This window comes from Aedes aegypti, chromosome 2 (assembly GCF_002204515.2).
Source record: "Aedes aegypti strain LVP_AGWG chromosome 2, AaegL5.0 Primary Assembly, whole genome shotgun sequence".
In the NCBI taxonomy this organism is placed as follows: Eukaryota; Metazoa; Arthropoda; class Insecta; order Diptera; family Culicidae; genus Aedes; species Aedes aegypti.
Window position 1 is genome coordinate 134,682,517 of NC_035108.1, and position 19,090 is coordinate 134,701,606.

At 35.6% G+C, this 19,090-nt stretch overlaps 1 protein-coding gene across 2 annotated transcripts in view; it reads left to right on the forward strand.

Annotated features, from left to right (window-relative positions):
- Positions 1–19,090, forward strand: part of LOC5569164 (transmembrane protein 170A) — a 110,031-nt gene that overhangs the window by 60,165 nt on the left and 30,776 nt on the right. The window contains exon 1 of one of the 2 annotated variants that reach the window (XR_002500021.1): positions 6,027–6,886. The exons of the other annotated variant lie outside the window; for it this stretch is intronic. The gene's annotated coding sequence lies outside the window, so the exon portion shown is untranslated. Of the gene's footprint in view, positions 1–6,026; positions 6,887–19,090 lie in introns of those variants that run through there. 2 annotated transcript variants of the gene reach the window in all.

Here is a 19,090-nt window from a genome sequence, read left to right on the forward strand (position 1 = left end):
AAAATAAAAACTCGTCAGATATAAATTTGCACAACACAATTACACATGAAAATTTTACAATACAAAACTTAATTTCAACAGTTTGGGAAACTGTTGCAAGCTTTGGTATTTGCAAGTGTTGATTTATGCACGTTTGAAAAGTACATCAGTGGCAAGAAGTAAAATAATTTAAAATCTATCTTTTTTTATTGAAACGATGCACACAACATCTATAGTTACATTTTAAAACTTCTGTATTTTTGTCTTTTCAGTCAAAAAGTGCAAAATAGAAAATAAAAATAAATATATATTTTTTCATTTTACGAATAATATACAGTCACTGAGTAGATGATTTTTGAGCGTGTATTTTTCGCGAATCGAAAAAAAAACAAATAAAATGTTGACTTTGCAAATTTGCTCCGTTTTTTTGTCCCAGAAAGATTGCAATAAAAACTGCTGCCGTCTATTTTCGTGCCTGTTGCAAGCTTTGGTATTTGCAAGTGTTGATTTATGCACGTTTGAAAAGTACATCAGTGGCAAGAAGTAAAATAATTTAAAATCTATCTTTTTTTATTGAAACGATGCACACAACATCTATAGTTACATTTTAAAACTTCTGTATTTTTGTCTTTTCAGTCAAAAAGTGCAAAATAGAAAATAAAAATAAATATATATTTTTTCATTTTACGAATAATATACAGTCACTGAGTAGATGATTTTTGAGCGTGTATTTTTCGCGAATCGAAAAAAAACAAATAAAATGTTGACTTTGCAAATTTGCTCCGTTTTTTTGTCCCAGAAAGATTGCAATAAAAACTGCTGCCGTCTATTTTCGTGCCACATTATTGGAAAAAAGACAAAACGTAGGTATTTCAACGTGTCCTTAAGTTATAACGGTATTTACGGCATTTGTTATTGCAGGTTTAGGAACCGGATCAACACTAATAGGCAACATCGAATAGAATCCAGCTACCTGGTAAGTCGGTGGCCGTAAGAAGAACAGGCGTTGGAAGCTTCGAATGCCGATGCAGTTCCTTCGAATCCCCCCCTGTCTACAGTAGTTCCTACCCACAACAAAACAGCAGTTATTACCAGAAGGTGGTCCCAGAAAAGATGCCGACTCTTGCTAAAACTGTCCTGTGCCAACAGAAGCGACCAGCGCTTTTCCGAAGTTTTGATACGCACAGAAGGCAACTTACGGCAATGCAATTCATAAGGAGTCAGTCCGGAACATGATGCGCAACAAAACAACTAAAAAAATATGTTGGTGAAACGCGAAGCTGTTATCAACTCGGGACTGCAATCATCTATTATTTTTAGAAATGGAATTTAGTTCAATGTATTTGAGATAGCTTAAGGTTTAATAAAAAAAAAACAAAAAATTCTCATATTTGGTATGAACGTTTAGTTTCATTATTTCTTCTTCAATTAAGTCGAAAATAATTATAATTATTCTTATAATATGAACATATCAGTCCAGTAAGGCATACGGTTGAACAATCATAACCAACCACAAACCACTTATTACACATACATTACTTTTCTTATTTCTATTTTATAGTTCAACTATTTTCTAACTATTTGCGTTAATGTGAATTTTGTGAAAAGGCACAATATAACCATCATTTGGCAAACTGTAAATGAAAAATTTTGTTCGAGAAAACAGACGTTTTCAAATGGTTACATAACTTAACCGCCCATTTTCCACATTGTGATTTTCCCGATTACCATTCACCAAACTGTCAAACCAGTTTGTGAAAGGGTTGGTTTATTGTTATTTTGGATGTCATTTGGAACTATTCTAATATTGTCGTTAATGGTTATGAACAGTTAGGGAAACAGTAGAAATACGGTTCATGATTATGCGGGTGGACTTCGATATACGAAGGTCGTAGGTGTCATCTATTGCTTGGCAATCATGAACTTTATTTATTCGTTAAAATCCTTGGAATAATGGAAAAGTATTGAGTTTGTGTTCAAAATTGAGCCAATCCCATATTCGTACACTTAACGAAAATCAAACATACAACATTCAAAACTATTTTTTTATATGCTGGATGATTGCTCAATATCTTCATTACGTTGTTCAGATGTAGTAGACGTACCAGATATGAGAAGATTCCTCAAACTCTTCTCGGGCCGCACAAACGACGTCGAGGGCCGTACGTTGGGCAGCCCTAATCTGAAGAAAGACTGCTATCAGCCCTGACTTGATGAATCATTATGGGCGATCAGGTGGTCAATAATCGAAATAATGACTTGTTTTAATAGGTTCTACTGGTTCATCAATACATAGTAAACACTTATATTAAGATATTCCTGCAATACTAGAGCAAAATCCTTTGTAGTTTCATTGAAAAAGTATGCCAAAGTTAAAGTGTTTTAGAAAAAAAAAAAGAATTCAGTACAAATTTAAGGTATACGTTGGATGGAATATACTGCAGAATTGTAGTTATTCATACAAAACTTTATATACTATTCGAAAGCTTACTAAAAAAGCTGTCTTAGAAAAATAAAACGACATAAAAAATTGTACTTTAGTTCGGGTTAATGTGGGAACGACACTAAAAAAACATATTCGATTTTTTACCGAAACTTTACATATCCCATACTTTTTTGTCGCAGGTTAAAATACATTTCCAACGTTATTTAAAGATGTGAACTAAAGGATTGTGAAGAATTTAGCTGCACATATTTGCACTTTTTTCAGTTAGGTATCATTGACTTTTTTTTCAATATTTTGCCTGTTTTTCTGAATATAATTTCAGGGGATAATTGCATATCGCTAAATGATTATTATCATCATTATTATGAAAGTTTTATTATTTATAATGATTTTCACATCGTTAATTGCATAAGTCATAAGTTGGTCTCCAAAACTTGTTCATTGGAAACAAAATATACAATTTGTATAAAAAAACTCCTAAATATGGCATGAGATGGCAAAACTATGAGGGCCCAGATAGCCGTAGCGGTAAACGCGCAGCTATTCAGCATGACCATGCTGAGGGTCGTGGGTTCGAATCCCACTGGTCGAGGATCTTTTCGTAAAGGAAATTTTCTCGATTCCCAGGGCATAGAAGTATTTTCGTACCTGCCAAACGATATACCTACACATGCAAAAATGGTCAATCGGCATAGAAAGCTCTCAGTTAATAACTGTGGAAGTGCTCATAAGAACACTAATCTGAGAAGCAGGCTTTGTCCCAGTTGGGACGTAACGCCAGAAAGAAGAAGAAGATGGCAGTACATTTGGAAAAAAGAAAAATACCACTTTTTCAATGTGTTTTGCTAAAAGCAATCTAGTAAGTCGAATAATAACGTAATTTTTTCAAGTTCAATTAATTAACAATGATTACTACGATACTGAAAGAGTTTTAAGAACTTATAATCAGTTTTAGAGTACTTACGAATAGATATCGGTATATCATACTTCACAATCTTGATTAATATAACATTTATAAAAAAATATAAACCAAAAATTTTAATCAATTTCTTTCAGTTTGGCCAGGTCCGTCCCACTCGGGCTCAGATTGGGTACCACTTCTAGTACTGCATTTGGTCCCTCGGTAGTGCAAAAGGTACCCAAGTTTGACAGATCGCAGTACACTTTGAACGGCATTCTAGATTACCTTATGAGCCATAAAATTTTGGGCAGCTGCAAGGGACATGGGGGTCTTTAATTTGTCTTTGGTTTGGCTCTTAAATGGATGTAAATAATCCATAGTTAATGTTCCTATTTAAAAATTGCGCAATTATTATTTTTATTTCATATTTTACTACCAAACATTATCATAGAGATTGATAAAATGAATATGATTGCCGTAACCACAACACATGCGTTATTTGAAATGGTGAAAATAACAGGTTATATTCTAATAAAAAGTATATCAATGCGCTCCGCTCATTCGGAATATTTTATATTTTTATTATAAAATAAGTAAACCGCAGAATAGGGCTCTATTTTGAGTATAATTTAAATATGAATTTAAAAATAATTGAGTATTGAGATAACATGAATGATGTGAAGGTATGTACATCATAGTGTAGGGTACTGTGTTGTAAAACGAAGTTCTTATTTAAAATTATTTCTACAGACAATTTTGAAATTGACCTTTAACTGTTGTTTAGAACGAAAATTTGGTTTAAATTGTTTGAAAATAACATTTCAAAAGAGTTTTGAAGTTATGATATAACAATTTGCTAAACTCAAAGATAATTAAAACTTTTTATGATTTTTGTAAACTGAATATATTTTAACCAAAACTCTTTCAGTGCTTACGAATATATATTTTTAGATTGAATTCTACAACAAAAATGAATGCTATTGTTAGAATTATTGGATTTTATAGCAAAAATAATTGAAAACTGGTATTTCTTATAATTTTACCTAAGTTTCATGTATGTCCGCTTATAAGTTGTCCAAATGTACTCTACTACGTCTGAGCAACGTAATATAGCACTTGAGCAATCAAATAAAGCATTAATATGCAGTTTCAAATGTTGTACGTTTGAATTGGGTCCTAAAATTTTTAATGAAATCTTGTTTTTATTTAATAACACGAAAAAGCATGTTACTGTAACTACTTTAGCATGCTCAAATAATGGCTATATCATGTTTAAACTTTAATTTAAAAATTTGTTCCATAAATGAACCTTGACACTTGTGATCATGTTTGACGTTCGCTTAGTCGACAAAAACACCACAGGGGTTTTAGTTCGACCACTGGGGTTGTTCCTATCTGACATTTCGTAAGGGACACGAAAAACAAAATACACCCAAAATTTGAGTTTAAGTCAAAGGATGTGACAAAATCTAAAAAAATGTGTTTTGGGCTTAAACTAACGGAAAACATTAGAAAATTGAGTAAACATGCGTTTTTGGCCCAAACTTGAGCGTTTGGCACTAAAATTTGGACAGGGCTTTAGGACCCTATTTTTGCGTTATGAAATGTGTGAATAAACCCAAATCTGAGTTGTTTCAACGCAAAACCGTAGTTAAGCCCAATAACGCAAATTTGACTAAATTTCCAAGGCCTCCAAATTTGGCTTATTGGGCCAAATTACCCCCATTGGGTAGGTGCAGCTCTCTCTGTTTTTGACAACATTGGTGGGGAAGAGAGAGTATACCGAGAGATTTTGGGTTGAGAGAATGATCGATATCTATCGATATATTGCTACGCTCATTTTAAATCCACATCCAGCGGCGGCAGTAACGCGCAGAAGATAAATATGCGCGCAATTCAAACGCAACGTCAAAATAGGCTTGGATTTTTTCGTTCTTCAAGGACGCAAATGTTTCAAATTTGATAAATCTGAAACATTTGGTGATTTTTATTATTGTCGCACCGCCACCAAACCGGATCGCGCTAGTGAAACTCGCGACGCGTCTCAACTCGCCGCATTTTGAAATAAGTTTTTTTAGTGTGGCACTGCATTCTTACGATTTTTATTACAACAGCGCACTATTCAAATATTAGCTGCGACGCACGGTGCCCGAGAAAAAAATAATTATAAATAAATGTTGGTCTTGATTTCTACCGGATACATAATATCACTTTTCAGATAATCGCATTACTTGGATATATCTTTCAGAGCACAATAGATATTGTCTGTCTCAAGATAAATCCAATTATGGCGATAATCTGCCCATGTCTTCAAATATAAGCGCAGCGGTCACTGATCATACAGAACCTCCAACTTCCAAACACAGTACATGCACTAGACAGTAAGCACACTCATCGTGTTCAGTTGCTCCTGATATTTATCACTAATACATAGATACACTTCTGTCATTTTGCGAAAACCAAGTGCTTTCAATTTGGACGGGAAAATTTTTCCATTCATTTCACCCTGCGGGTGTCAGTTCACTGTACCGGGCGTACGACCGCCGCCGGACTCTAAAAAAACATAAGATGATCAATACTTAATTTTGGGTAAAGTCAACTAAAAAATTAGGTAAAATGTTTTTTTCGTGCACTTTTCAGCGTTTTGTCGGAGTTCAGAATGTGACAGACAGCGTTTGGGGCCTTTATGGGGCAGAATCCCGATAAACGTCAAGCTCGATGGTCTCGTCGCTTCTTGAAAAAGCAAAACAAAAAAAAAATCATAAAGTTCGAAGAGGCTCGCGAGCCAGTCAGTGAGTGGACCGATGGATGGACGACGACAAAAATGTTTTTCCTCCTCTATCAATGATCGCGACGTCGCCTTTTTTCCTAATAGTGCGTGTGCCATTTTTGATGCGAAAAAATATCCCAACAACGGAATAACGCGAAACTTATACGGTTGGTGAGAAATTGTGATTGTTTTGTAGTTTGTTTTTATGCCAGCGCCCCATTTTGGAACTTCCGTCAAAATCTGGTTCAAAGACTATCCTGTTCCTGTGTGTGATTATGTTTGGGAAGGGTCAATGAAGGAAGAGAAAACTCGAATTCTTCATCGATGCTGAGGCGGTTTGTTAGTCACATTAGTTAATCGTTTATGTGGACAAGTGCACCGTAGATAGATAACGTTGAACGAAAGCGAAAAAAAATCGAACGTGAAAAGCTAACATAATGGAAGAGGAGCAAACATAAAGAGTGCTCAGTGAAACGAAAGTGAATTTGACCAAGAGTGATTATGAAAACATTCCTTTTGGCTCTCCAAGGCTGTTGGGTACGAAATTACTACTGCTGCTTTTGCTGGTGGCATACGGGGAACGGCTGTGGTGGCAGTATTTCGGAACAAGGCGGATAGGGCAAGCCTTCGAGGACACTTGCAAGGCCACTACTAGCCTGGGCGATTGGCAGCAGAAATAAAGGAATAAAACAACGAGTATAGCAGCGCTCCGTACCGAGTCCCTAAATGTACGCAGTAAAACGAAAATCTAAGGTCATCGCAAAAGTCGAAAGCAATAACTGATACAAAGGTAAGGATCCTCTATACCTAGGAAACGGATGAGAATCTGGCAGTTTTTTTCAGATTCAAATATGGAATAGCATTAATTTAGCATTTTGTGTTGACGTTTCCGCTTCGGTCCAAGACGGTATTTTGTTTTGTGCCAGATAAATAAATCGATTGTGTCGAGGTACCGAAGCATAGAGGTTTTCAAACTAGTAGCCCCAAGTCACTAGGATTGTTTCTTAAAGAATGCAATTCGTATTGACATAAATTTTGGACATTGGCAAAACTTCAGGCCATAACTGACCATAACTGCATATTTGTAACATTCGACAAAAGTAGGCATTGAGTAAATAAAATACCAACACACCTAGATTAAATTACTGGGGTCGGTAAAATTTTACTGGGTTTTGGAACTACCGAAAAAGTCAGTAAAATGAAAATTGTCGCCACGCGTAATTGAAAAGCAAATTTCACCATATTTTATTTTTTACCGATATATGACATAAAAAGAAAGCTCTCTGCAAAATTTCAGTGAAAAATCTCTGTTTTTCAATTTCTGACATTTTATTTTAGTTTACAGACTTTTTCGGTAGTTCCAAAACCCAGTTATTTTTACCGAACAGATTGAGTGTGAAGTGTGCATTTTACGACAGTATGAAAATAAACTAAAATTTCTAAAGATTACCGAGAACTCAAAAGTGCTTATTTGAGGCTGAAATTTTGTACACCTTATATTGTATATTGGGTAAATAGTCAAAAAATAATTCTGGTATAAATATCATAGCTACTACATTACGAGGCTCATGTTCTCTATGAGACTGTTATGCGGTTACAATTAACCAATGTAACAAAACAACTTGATATTTTTTTTCGAATTTTCTAGAACAATCTCACAGATTTAACTTACTGATCGAAAGTGTTTATCAATTTATGACTCTGCACGGTATTAACTTAACTTAATTGACAAAAATGTCGAATGTGGCAAATTTGCAGTAATGGGCAGTGAAGTGACCAGATGTTTTTCGCTCCAACGCGGGAGAAAATTATTCCAGATCAAGTACGTACATGTTCTACAGTGTAAAACATGTTGCAAAGTGCAAAGCTTAAAAGCAAAGGTCGTTGTTGGTTAAACTTGCTTGGGTTTATGCAGTAATGCTGGTTATAATTCATCTCGTCATGAAACATTGTCTAGTGGGCTTGCTATTTATGTTGAGCTAAAGTGACCAGGTATTATATTGCTCTAAAGCGGGACAATTTTCATATTTCCGATTATTTCGATACTTCCGGGAAACTTTCATGTGTATATTTTTCTTTCTATATCTGTTCAATTTCGTTTCTTTTTCTTAATTTAAAGATTAAATTCCATTTTGACGACTTCAAAAAATGTTTTTATAACCTACTTGCTTTCTTGAAGGATATATAATAATCACTAACAGAATCCTTAAAATCACCAGACTAGATGATATTTTAGCCATGTGAAATGCCGTGAATCGCAAGTCAGTCCCATCTGCATTTTCGTCAAAATTGAGTTGAGTTCAGTTTTCAACATCTCTTTCAATGCTCTTTCAGCTGCACTAATGAGATAGTAAGATTTATTCGGAAAAAGTTGGAAAAAACAGCGAGTCAAATTGTCCCATAATGAAAAGTAACCGCATATCAGTCCAACTACAGAGTTTCGCACCGTGGAACACAAAAATGTAACTAGTTTTGATAATTTTTATATTTTTCTTGGAACGATATCGTAGTTAAAAGCAAGTTGTGAAAGTGAAAGTTTCATAAGGAGAATGCTTTGCGAGGACCCAAGCAGTCCAATTCATTTTCGCGCGCTCGGAGTGTTTTTCGCTGGCTTCGTTCGTTTGCCCAGTGCTTTGCGAGGACCCAAGCAGTCCGATTCATTTTCGCGCGCTCGGAGTGTGTTTTCGGTGGCTTCGATCGCTTGGGTAGTGCTTTGCGAAGACTCAAGCTGTCCGATTCATTTTTCGCGCGCTCGGAGTGTTTTTGTTTTTCAGTTAGCACTTCATTCGCGCGCCATCGGAGTTATTTTATATTCATGCTTATACGTGTTGGCGCTGCGATTGTAACTGTTCAGTCGAGGGTGGATTAGTAATTGGTGAGCTCGTTTGATGCTTGTAATAACACATTTGTATCATGACATGTATTTTTTTATGAATTTGTTGAACAAACTTTGAAAAGTTCGTCACTTTAAGTGTTGACATAAGCGCTTATTCATGTTTTATAAAATTTCGAGATTCAAACCTTTGAATAGTTCAATGTTGATGATGTCGACGCATTGATAGATAACTTTTTAAACAGAGGTTACATGAATCGCATCACTTACCAAGGTGAATCCTGATCATGTAGCTTTGAAGCCCTCCCACTAACAAAACTCCTTCCCGTGGCAACCATGAAGATGCAGAGGTATACTCGGTCTTTAGTAACTTTGGATGTCACACTAACATTCTTTCCCTTCCCCGATGACCGTAAGGACGTGGCCGGCGCCGTTATTGACATTACTAATTTCAGAGTCCTCAAAATATACATTGAAGATGGTATGCTACTCCCAAGCTACGTCTGTTGATTCCGTGTACAATTTCGATGATTCTAGTCAATCACGGAGTAGCAACCAGTGTTGACCAGACTCATTTGCCCGAAATTCGGATTGTGAAGCCATGAACTGTTATAACTGTGCGTTGTATTCCTGAGATGGAGGGGGAGGTGGTTGGGCTTGAGTGTTGCACATGGGATCCGACAGTTTCGATCTCGGTGGGCCGCAATTCAAGTTTCGGTGAAATGATTCGCACTCACTCACTCACTCATTTCATTTCACCGAAACTTGAATTGTGGCTCTCTGGGATCAAAATTGATCGATTTTATGTGCAGTACTCAAGCTTAACCATCTGTTTTTCTATCTTATGAGGATAGAGCATGGTTGTAGTAGTTCGAGGCTTCGTAGTTCGGAAAATGTTATTTTCGGGGAAATGAGTCTGAACAACACTGGTAGCAACTACGAATTGTACGGTCATTAATGCTCATTCTCAGTTGTGAAAGTTTCATAAGGATTGAAACATGATTGGAACATGTTTCAATCCTTATGAAACTTTCACAACTGGGAATTTTTTGAATATTCGTATGAAAAACGAGTTTGAAAACTTGACAGCCCATTTTCTCAATGCCTATTTTTTACATATGCGACTGACTTGCGATTCACGGCAGTGAATATAAATCAAGAACTCCTACACAATTCTGATCTTTCTTATGTAATTTAGGCACAGATATTTCATCAAATAGGTAAGCTCTATTATAACGGCAAGTAATGTAAACATAATTTTGTCCAGAATGTTTGCTGGGAATTGTTGGGAAACGTACTTCAACGCTTCCCAGCAATTATTTAAAAGCTCTTATAAGCGGTTTCTTCACCACCGCTTAGGCCTTAAACCTGGTTTAATCGTATGGGTAAATGTGGTTTACGGCTTAAGCGAAGGTGAAGAAAATGGCCCTTACTGTAGTCTGAAACACCGGCAAAATTGCCAGTCTGACTAAGCGCCGCAGTGCCTTAATCGGGACTTTTTTTCTCGCAAGAAAGAAAACACACGGGTGGAATTACTGTTCCACTAAACACTACTTTATTACTTCACTAACAGAGCTTTAGCCAGCTCATAATGCCCTGGGCTTGGCATTATATTTTCAGTTAGCGATGATCTTAAATCATTGCTGTATTTTGTAATGTTGATTAGAGGTTGCACGAACTTAAAAACAATGGCCAAGTTTTTATTATAATCAGTTTTTTGTATTCTGATTTAGTGATCCTATTCAAACTACTACATAATACGGTTACCATTCATTAAAATCATTCATACTCCAGGAAAATATAATCTCAAGCTGGTGAGAAGATTACAAACTGATGGTGGCTGACCCTTGAATGTGCAATGTGGGTTAGTATATGGGAAATGCCATTGACGGTTTGTAATCTTCTACGAGGTTTTCGAGATCCAACAGGGCGCGTGCACCGGGTTGTGGATATGAGCAAAGGGCGATCAGTACTAGCATCCACTTAAATAATAAGACCAAATTCCGTTCTTTGACTAGTTGATGTTATGTGATCTCCTATGGTGTTGTAATACTATAAAGTATTTAACTCTCTGGGAATTCTGGATTTGATATTAATTTTTCACTTAATAAATATAAAATGTTTAATCATGCTTAATAAACACAAAGCACTTTCACTGCAGTAATAAATCTAATCCATCAATTATTTGTATTTGACAAGATTTTGAAGAAAATCAATGAGTGAAAGAACTACTTATTAAATAAGCCACATCAGCTAAGTCCATACATACCTATACAAATGTTAGTCATAGGGTCATGGCGAGTGTTATGTATGGAGCAATTCTCGCTGAAACCAGGCCGCCATCGGCACGCATCGTTAGAATTCCAATTTTATGTCACTGATCGCTAGTTTTCGATAAAACTTAAGGGTGGTCCTTTCGGTTTTCTCAAATTTGTGGACCCCTCGTTCGCCAGCTAGCTAAACAGTTTGCGAAAAAGCACATTTTTTGATAAATCTAAGGTATTTCACCACGTGATATGTCTGATAATTCTCTTGAAACACATAGTAAACTTAATGACATCGTATAGAAGAAGGATGTAGCTTTCATTTGATGGGAAAAAATTTTTGTCCGCCATTTTGAATTTGGCCGCCATCTTGAATTTCGTCAGGAAAACCGTTTTTTCACCATTAGCGCACCGCTCGTTTTGAATTCTGAGGTCACCATCAGAAAGCTGAGAAAAAACTGAGTAAGATAGGCTACAGAAACTAGGTGTGCAATGGTATTTACCCTATGAAATGAACGATTTTTTAAATCATGTTCTACAATTTTGACGTATATGGCGAGTGCAATCAATGCAATTATCATTGTTCGTACAACAAAGTAATATGTTTTCAATTGCTGGTTCATTTTTCGAGTTGAGTGAAGAATAGGATATTAATTTGGAGTGAAAAAAAAACTGGCGGCCATCTTGTATTTCGACGCCATCTTGGTTTTGAGCTTAAAAATTAATATTTTACCGTGTTGGCTATATTTTGAGGCTTGCGTTGAAAACCCAATCAGGTTTTTCATCCTATAATTTCCAGCATTGGCATTACATCCCCATTGTGACATAGCCTGCTTCTCAGCTTTTTAATTCTGACATTTTTTATATGTGTTTCGCGCTGCTGTCAATAAATCAGTGAAACGTGCATGGCGGTCGCAATGAAAGCAAACATCGCTTACAGCTCTACAGTACAATCGCTCATTATTGCAGTTGAATGGAGAACAATGCTATCAATAAAAAATATATAATTTTAATGATATTTCACTATTAGAAATCCATCACCAGTCTCACCTTGTTCGCACCAACAGGATATATTGTGATGCATTGTTGGGAACTTAAAATGAAAAATATGAGTTGAATTAGCTATCAAGTATGTATTATGATTAGGAATAGTAAATAGGTGTACTTCAATCAATTTATAAGTTTTTATTTTCTAGCAAATTTTTACGAATTTCACAATATTTTTAATTCTTCATATACATTTGAGTTCATTATATCGATAAAAATAATCATAACAATGTTACCTTAAATTATACAAAACACATCCTTATTATTTACTTTTGAGGTTTTGCACTATACTCTCGGTACTCTTCGAATATCTTTCAGATATTAGTTTGTATTCGTCTTGTGGTAGAAAAAAGTGGTACATATGTGTACCTTTTATTGCTTGAACATTCTCCATTCGAAGCTTGAGTTTGGCCAAGGATGCCTCGTATTCGATTTGTTCAACGTAGCTGAAAGACATCGTTTCGCCTTGATGCTCAACAGCCCAGTCATAGAATGTCGAAGCATCGGATATTAGATTGTCTCTATTTGGCGCCAAGCTGTATTTATACGCAGCACGTTTGATCGTTCCCGCCACTCCATCACATGGACACTTTCCGTGAGAACTGGCGTGGAAATTCCATTCCACATTCATTTGAAAATCCTTCTTCATAAATGTGATATTTGTGAAATTATACTTATTTTTATATGGGCTGCCAGCTCCATCTGTAAACACGTGGGTCGTTGTTATCTGTGCAAAGTTTGTCTTAATGAAATCAAATAATTTTCTAAAACAGCAGTGCACCAAAACGTTGTTATGCTCGAGAACGGAAGAAATAATGATTAATGTTTTATGATGAAGCTTTCCGTCGACATTGTAGTACAGCACAAATGGATGAATTGTTACCATTTCCCTCACGAAATGGTGCGATTGTATCTCGTTCTGGACAGTAATTTTGTAGTTTTCTGCGAAGTCGGCGTGTACGATAGCCTCGTTTGGTTTCAGATTTGACTTTAGCTCGAAAATATAGGCTTTTTGTGCCTGCGGATATTAGAAGTATAATATATTGAGGCAATGAGTTTTTTAAACCTATGTACCTTCGTGATAAAAAAATGCGGCAAAAACCCGTTGAGCAAACTGCTGAAATTATCTACGAACTCTTCGGGTGTGCTTGTGGTGTTATCAACTAATTGATAGTGGTTTTCAATTTGAATTCAATTTTTAAACTTGATGATTTCAAGAGGAAAATTTACGATTTCTTCCAACAATTTATCACTGAACTCGCTCAAATCAGGACATTTTTCGCATTCCAAAAAATAGCATTGTGGAGAAGGGCTTTTACATATCAAATTATTAGCAATTAACTCGTTCAGGCAACTATCTTTCATCATCCCTAAGGCTTTTACAGCACGCAAGAATAATTCAATATTCTCATGCTTCATGCATACACAAACAGTATGCGTACCGGAGCTCCCGGTAAGTACACATTCCGGTGGTCGCAATTTGGCAAACGAAGAGAATCCAATTTTTGAATCTGGCGAAAGCTCTTTGAAGTTTGCAAATATTTCGTTGAGTGACCCAAGAAGCAAACGTTTTTGCCTGCATTCCCGACCGCTGGACGTTTTGACACTGATTTTATCTCGAACACCGGGCATTAACGTACTGCATGCCAAAAAGTATTGTTTTGCCTTTTCTTGAGCCTCCTTTTCTGAATCTAAGATTGATGTACCTGGATCTGGAAGTTTCAAAATACCTTTTGTGGCACGAACTTTTTGGGATTTTTCAACAAACCATTTACCTGCAGAATTTAGTCAAATAAGATCAAGACGCTTATTATAATTAGCATACTTACTGCATCCAGTTTCATCCATCATTTTCTGTCTACTCCAAGAAGGCGTGAGCAAAGTTAAAATTTGAAATTTGATGGGTTTTGATGCTGTTTTACAATTATCGATCATGTCTTTGATAACAGGTACGTCAGTGTCTTCATAATAAACCGGACAATCAACTTTCAATAAATGTTTAAGTGCATCCACCGCTTGCTTAAGCATTTGACACCGGAAGTTTTTTAATCTTAATTCTCTGACACGGAAATTTTGAATGCCAAGTCGCAATAGAATGTCCATCATGCTTTGAAACGCTTCCGCACTAATGTTTGCACTGTGTTCCATACAATCCTCAATTTCGTTTTCAACAACGTCCATCGGATCCATAGGAACAGTATTCTGCTGACGCGTCACTTCTACACGGCAAGATACACATATTTTGTCTCGAAGGTTAGGAACAATCGCAGATTCAATTGATTCGACAGAATCAATTACTTTTTGTGTAACTTTCGTTATTTTAATAGTTTTTCTCCGGTTAGCTTTCGCAAGCGGATTACAGCAGAATGACTTTTTAGGTACCACAATCTCGCGATTCTTCGACATGTTGACGGAATTTCAATTCAACGGATGTACAAATCAATGAACTGGCTTCCGCAGTTTTAAAGAAATACTTGCCTTCTTCTTTGCAATGAAACTGATGATTGAAAGGATAAGCCTGTGATTTAAACCATATGTCCTGTTGCTCACTGGGAGCGCGATGGTTATGGTAAAGTCCGCAAGTGGATTTTTCTGCGGCTGGAAATTTGCTTGACTTCGATAAAGGATTTCAACCTGAATCAGGGTTTGAATAATAAATGATTACAGCAATATGATATTTTTTCAACGGGTGCATCGAAATATAAATCGTTGGTGCGAACAGGGCAAAAATCGGGATTTTCTAAAAGTAAGATGACATCCAAAATTAAAATGGGTGCCATTTTTTCTCAATAAAAGTACTGTTCTTCATTCAATTCTATAGAATAATGAGCGATTGTAGCTCTACAGTACAAACGATTGTAGCTCTACAGTATAAGCGATGTTTGCTTTCATTGCGACCGCCATGCACGTTTCACTGATTTATTGACAGCAGCGCGAAACACATATAAAAAAATGTCAGAATTAAAAAGCTGAGAAGCAGGCTATGTCACAATGGGGATGTAATGCCAATGCTGGAAATTATAGGATGAAAAACCTGATTGGGTTTTCAACGCAAGCCTCAAAATATAGCCAAAATATATAGTAAAATATTAATTTTTAAGCTCAAAACCAAGATGGCGTCGAAATACAAGATGGCCGCCAGTTTTTTTTTTCACTCCAAATTAATATCCTATTCTTCACTCAACTCGAAAAATGAACCAGCAATTGAAAACATATTACTTTGTTGTACGAACAATGATAATTGCATTGATTGCACTCGCCATATACGTCAAAATTGTAGAACATGATTTAAAAAATCGTTCATTTCATAGGGTAAATACCATTGCACACCTAGTTTCTGTAGCCTATCTTACTCAGTTTTTTCTCAGCTTTCTGATGGTGACCTCAGAATTCAAAACGAGCGGTGCGCTAATGGTGAAAAAACGGTTTTTCTGACGAAATCCAAGATGGCGGCCAAATTCAAAATGGCGGCCAAAAATTTTTTCCCATCAAATGAAAGCTACATCCTTCCTCTATACGATGCCATTAAGTTTACTATGTGTTTCAAGAGAAATATCAGACATATCACGTGGTGAAATACCTTAGATTTATCAAAAAATGTGCTTTTTCGCAAACTGTTTAGCTAGCTGGCGAACGAGGGGTCCACAAATTTGAGAAAACCGAAAGGACCACCCTTAAGTTTTATCGAAAACTAGCGATCAGTGACATAAAATTGGAATTCTAACGATGCGTGCCGATGGCGGCCTGGTTTCAGCGAGAATTGCTCATGGTAATAGTTGATTCTTATCTAATGGAGGTAGTACAAGACCACGCGGACAATTTCGAAACAAATTGGTGAGCAGTCCATCAGGGTTTCGGCGTGCGTGGTTGTCTGGTTCTTTAGTTTTGTGCTCTTGTAGGATTGAGATTTTACCTCTCTTCATCTTCATCTTGAATTGACTGCAGAGACCTTGGATACACAAATCATTTCTGGGATTCAACAATAGTTATACTGGTAGTTCACTTGTTTTTTTAGGCACTTTGAGGATTCTATTGTCTGTAACGACAAATAACAATTAAGATATACATAGTCTGACAAATAAATTTTTAACATGGGATTGTATGACAATCCCAAGTTAAAAATTTATTTGTCAGACTATGTATATCTTAATTGTTATTTGTCGTTACAGAAAAGATAATCCTCAAAGTGCCTAAAAAAGCAAGTGAACTACCAGTATAACTATTGACATGACATGACATGACATGACAGAGTACAACAACATTCAACAAAACTTCAATACACTTAGTTTCGATGAATAGTTAAGCAGTGATTGATTGATTGCTTTACTACTTGTTTCGCTACATAAGTTGATGTTTTAATCTAACATCTCTTATGTTGCTATTCAAAGTTTATTTTTTAAATTTATTAGATTTGATCAGTAGTTTTAATATATTTTTTCAAATTTTGTTTTTTTTTGCATATATATTTTTATATGTTAAAAATACTATTTCAATGTTGAATCACTTTGCTCCTAGGCTCTAAAATAAATAATAAAATTGTTTGACCTACGGATTCATTACATTTTGCAGCATTATTAGCATTATTGTGTCAAGTCTATCCTATTTACCTAACACCCAAGCCAATCCTATTTGCCTTCTCAAATGGCGTTTACGTGGTCAGCATAGATTTTTCAGCCATTACCCCTCCTATCATCGGCTTTGGATTGACTTGCGCTCTTATTGCCCCACCAAACGCTGCAAAAGTAAAATGAAGATGATTTTTTTTTCTTTTACGTACCGATTTGTAATCAGTATTGTTTTTTCTCAATTTAAATATATATAATAAGGACTGTTCATTTTCTAAAGTGGACACTAGGGTGCCGGTGCCATTAGTGAACAACCTAAGCTATAAAAAATCATAACAAAATAACGAAAAGCCTTAACAGAGATCTTTTGGCGTCAACAGAAAGATTTCAACCTCTACTATATGGGAAAAAAGTAAAAAGAGTGATAAAACTAATTTTTAACATAAAATCGCTTGAGCCACTATTGGTACACGTGTTCCAGTAGTTACGCTAGTGCTCCAGTGGTAGACGTTCGGGAATTTTAAACAAAATGGTAAATTTTTACATAGGTTTAACATTTTTCCCTCGGAACAGCAACTAATATCTTTCGAATGCAGCATAAAGATCATCTCTGGGACTTTTCTTCATTTTTCCATCCGTTGATCCACTATTGGAACACGACGGAAACTATTACTGCAAGGAAGCAATTTTTTGCATAAACTTATTTATTCATATGACTTTTTGATAGAATAAAAAGCTGAAACTTGGCAAATCGACTAAACTAGAGGTGTTCCATCCACCAAAAATAACACATGTCGTTTTTATCGAAAAATGTACACTTTATTCCATAGTCCAATCTACTGGTACATTACAACCATTGGTACCGGCACCCTACATCTTTTTTTGTTTATTGATAAATCGTTACGGTTTTCTGTGCATCGTTCAACTATTATTCTAGATTGTTATGAAAATAGTTTTGGTTGCAGAACTCAATAGTTTTTCCAAAAAATCCCAAGAAAAACTGTTCGTCAAAGTTAAGCATTATTTATCGCATAAAACTCCTTTTTATGAACCAATTGTATGTTGGTATCCTTTATCATTCTACTTAGGGTAGCGCTTTAAAAAAAATCAATATTACTCAACCTTTCTCTGACACCAGGTCATTCTAGTGATTCATCCTTCATGGCCAAATTTACCAAAACACGGTCCTTTTACTCCCAGCAAAACAGTAAAGTAAAAATGTTGTTAAAAAATGGTATAGATTACTAAAGAAACTATATTTGTATAAAAGAGAGCTAAATCAAGAACCGCAACCGCATTCTTAGGTATATATTTTTCTCTTCATTGTCGTTTTATAAAAAAAAATCCTATACTTTTAACCCGTATAGGCCTGAGTGAAAGCAATAATACTTAACCCCCACCGCTCAGCGAATACATAACGGATTTAAAAAATATTTTGTCAGCATACTGGCTCACATATCTAGTTTTTTAAAGTGGCCAGAGGAACTCGGGAATATTCCTGTGGCCGGAGTTATTCCAGTGAGTCACCTGGTCAAGTCGGGTAAAAAGGACGATTTTTTTTGGGACGTGTCAAGTTAGCTTTATTTATTTATTTATTTATTTATTTATTTATTTATTTATTTATTTATTTATTTATTTATTTATTTATTTATTTATTTATTTATTTATTTATTTATTTATTTATTTATTTCGTCAAGCATAGGTAGACTACATACAATAATAACAATACTTTCTTACATGCTATGGATTACTTCTATTGTTCTTTAGTTGTGTTTTAAGCTGCTCTTTGGACATACTAATGCCAATGAATTCGCAATATACATTATACTGACGCATCATACGGTTTATTGGTCCGTTTTGAGCATAATGCGTTCTGCATAATTTTTCTGAAAATAATTTTCTTGTTCTTAAATGCCGAGAGGGTGTGTAGAAGTTTAGTTGAGAAAGAAGTGCAGCAGAGTCTACACGATTCGAAATAATGTTGTTTATAAAGAGAATCATTGCGAATTCCCGGCGTTGCTTAAGTGTTTCCAAGTTGATGAGCATGCAGCGTGCTTCATACGACGGAAGTGGCAGTACAGTCCAATTCAATTTCCGAAGGGCGTATAAAAGGAATTGCTTCTGTACTGATTCTATGCGTTCTTCGTGTACGACATGATACGGGTTCCATACTAGGTGACAGTATTCCAGAATTGGTCTTACATATGTAGTATACAATAGTTTAATAGTATATGGATCTTGAAAATTGTTGCTGAACCTCTTAATGAAGCCAAGCATGCTGTTTG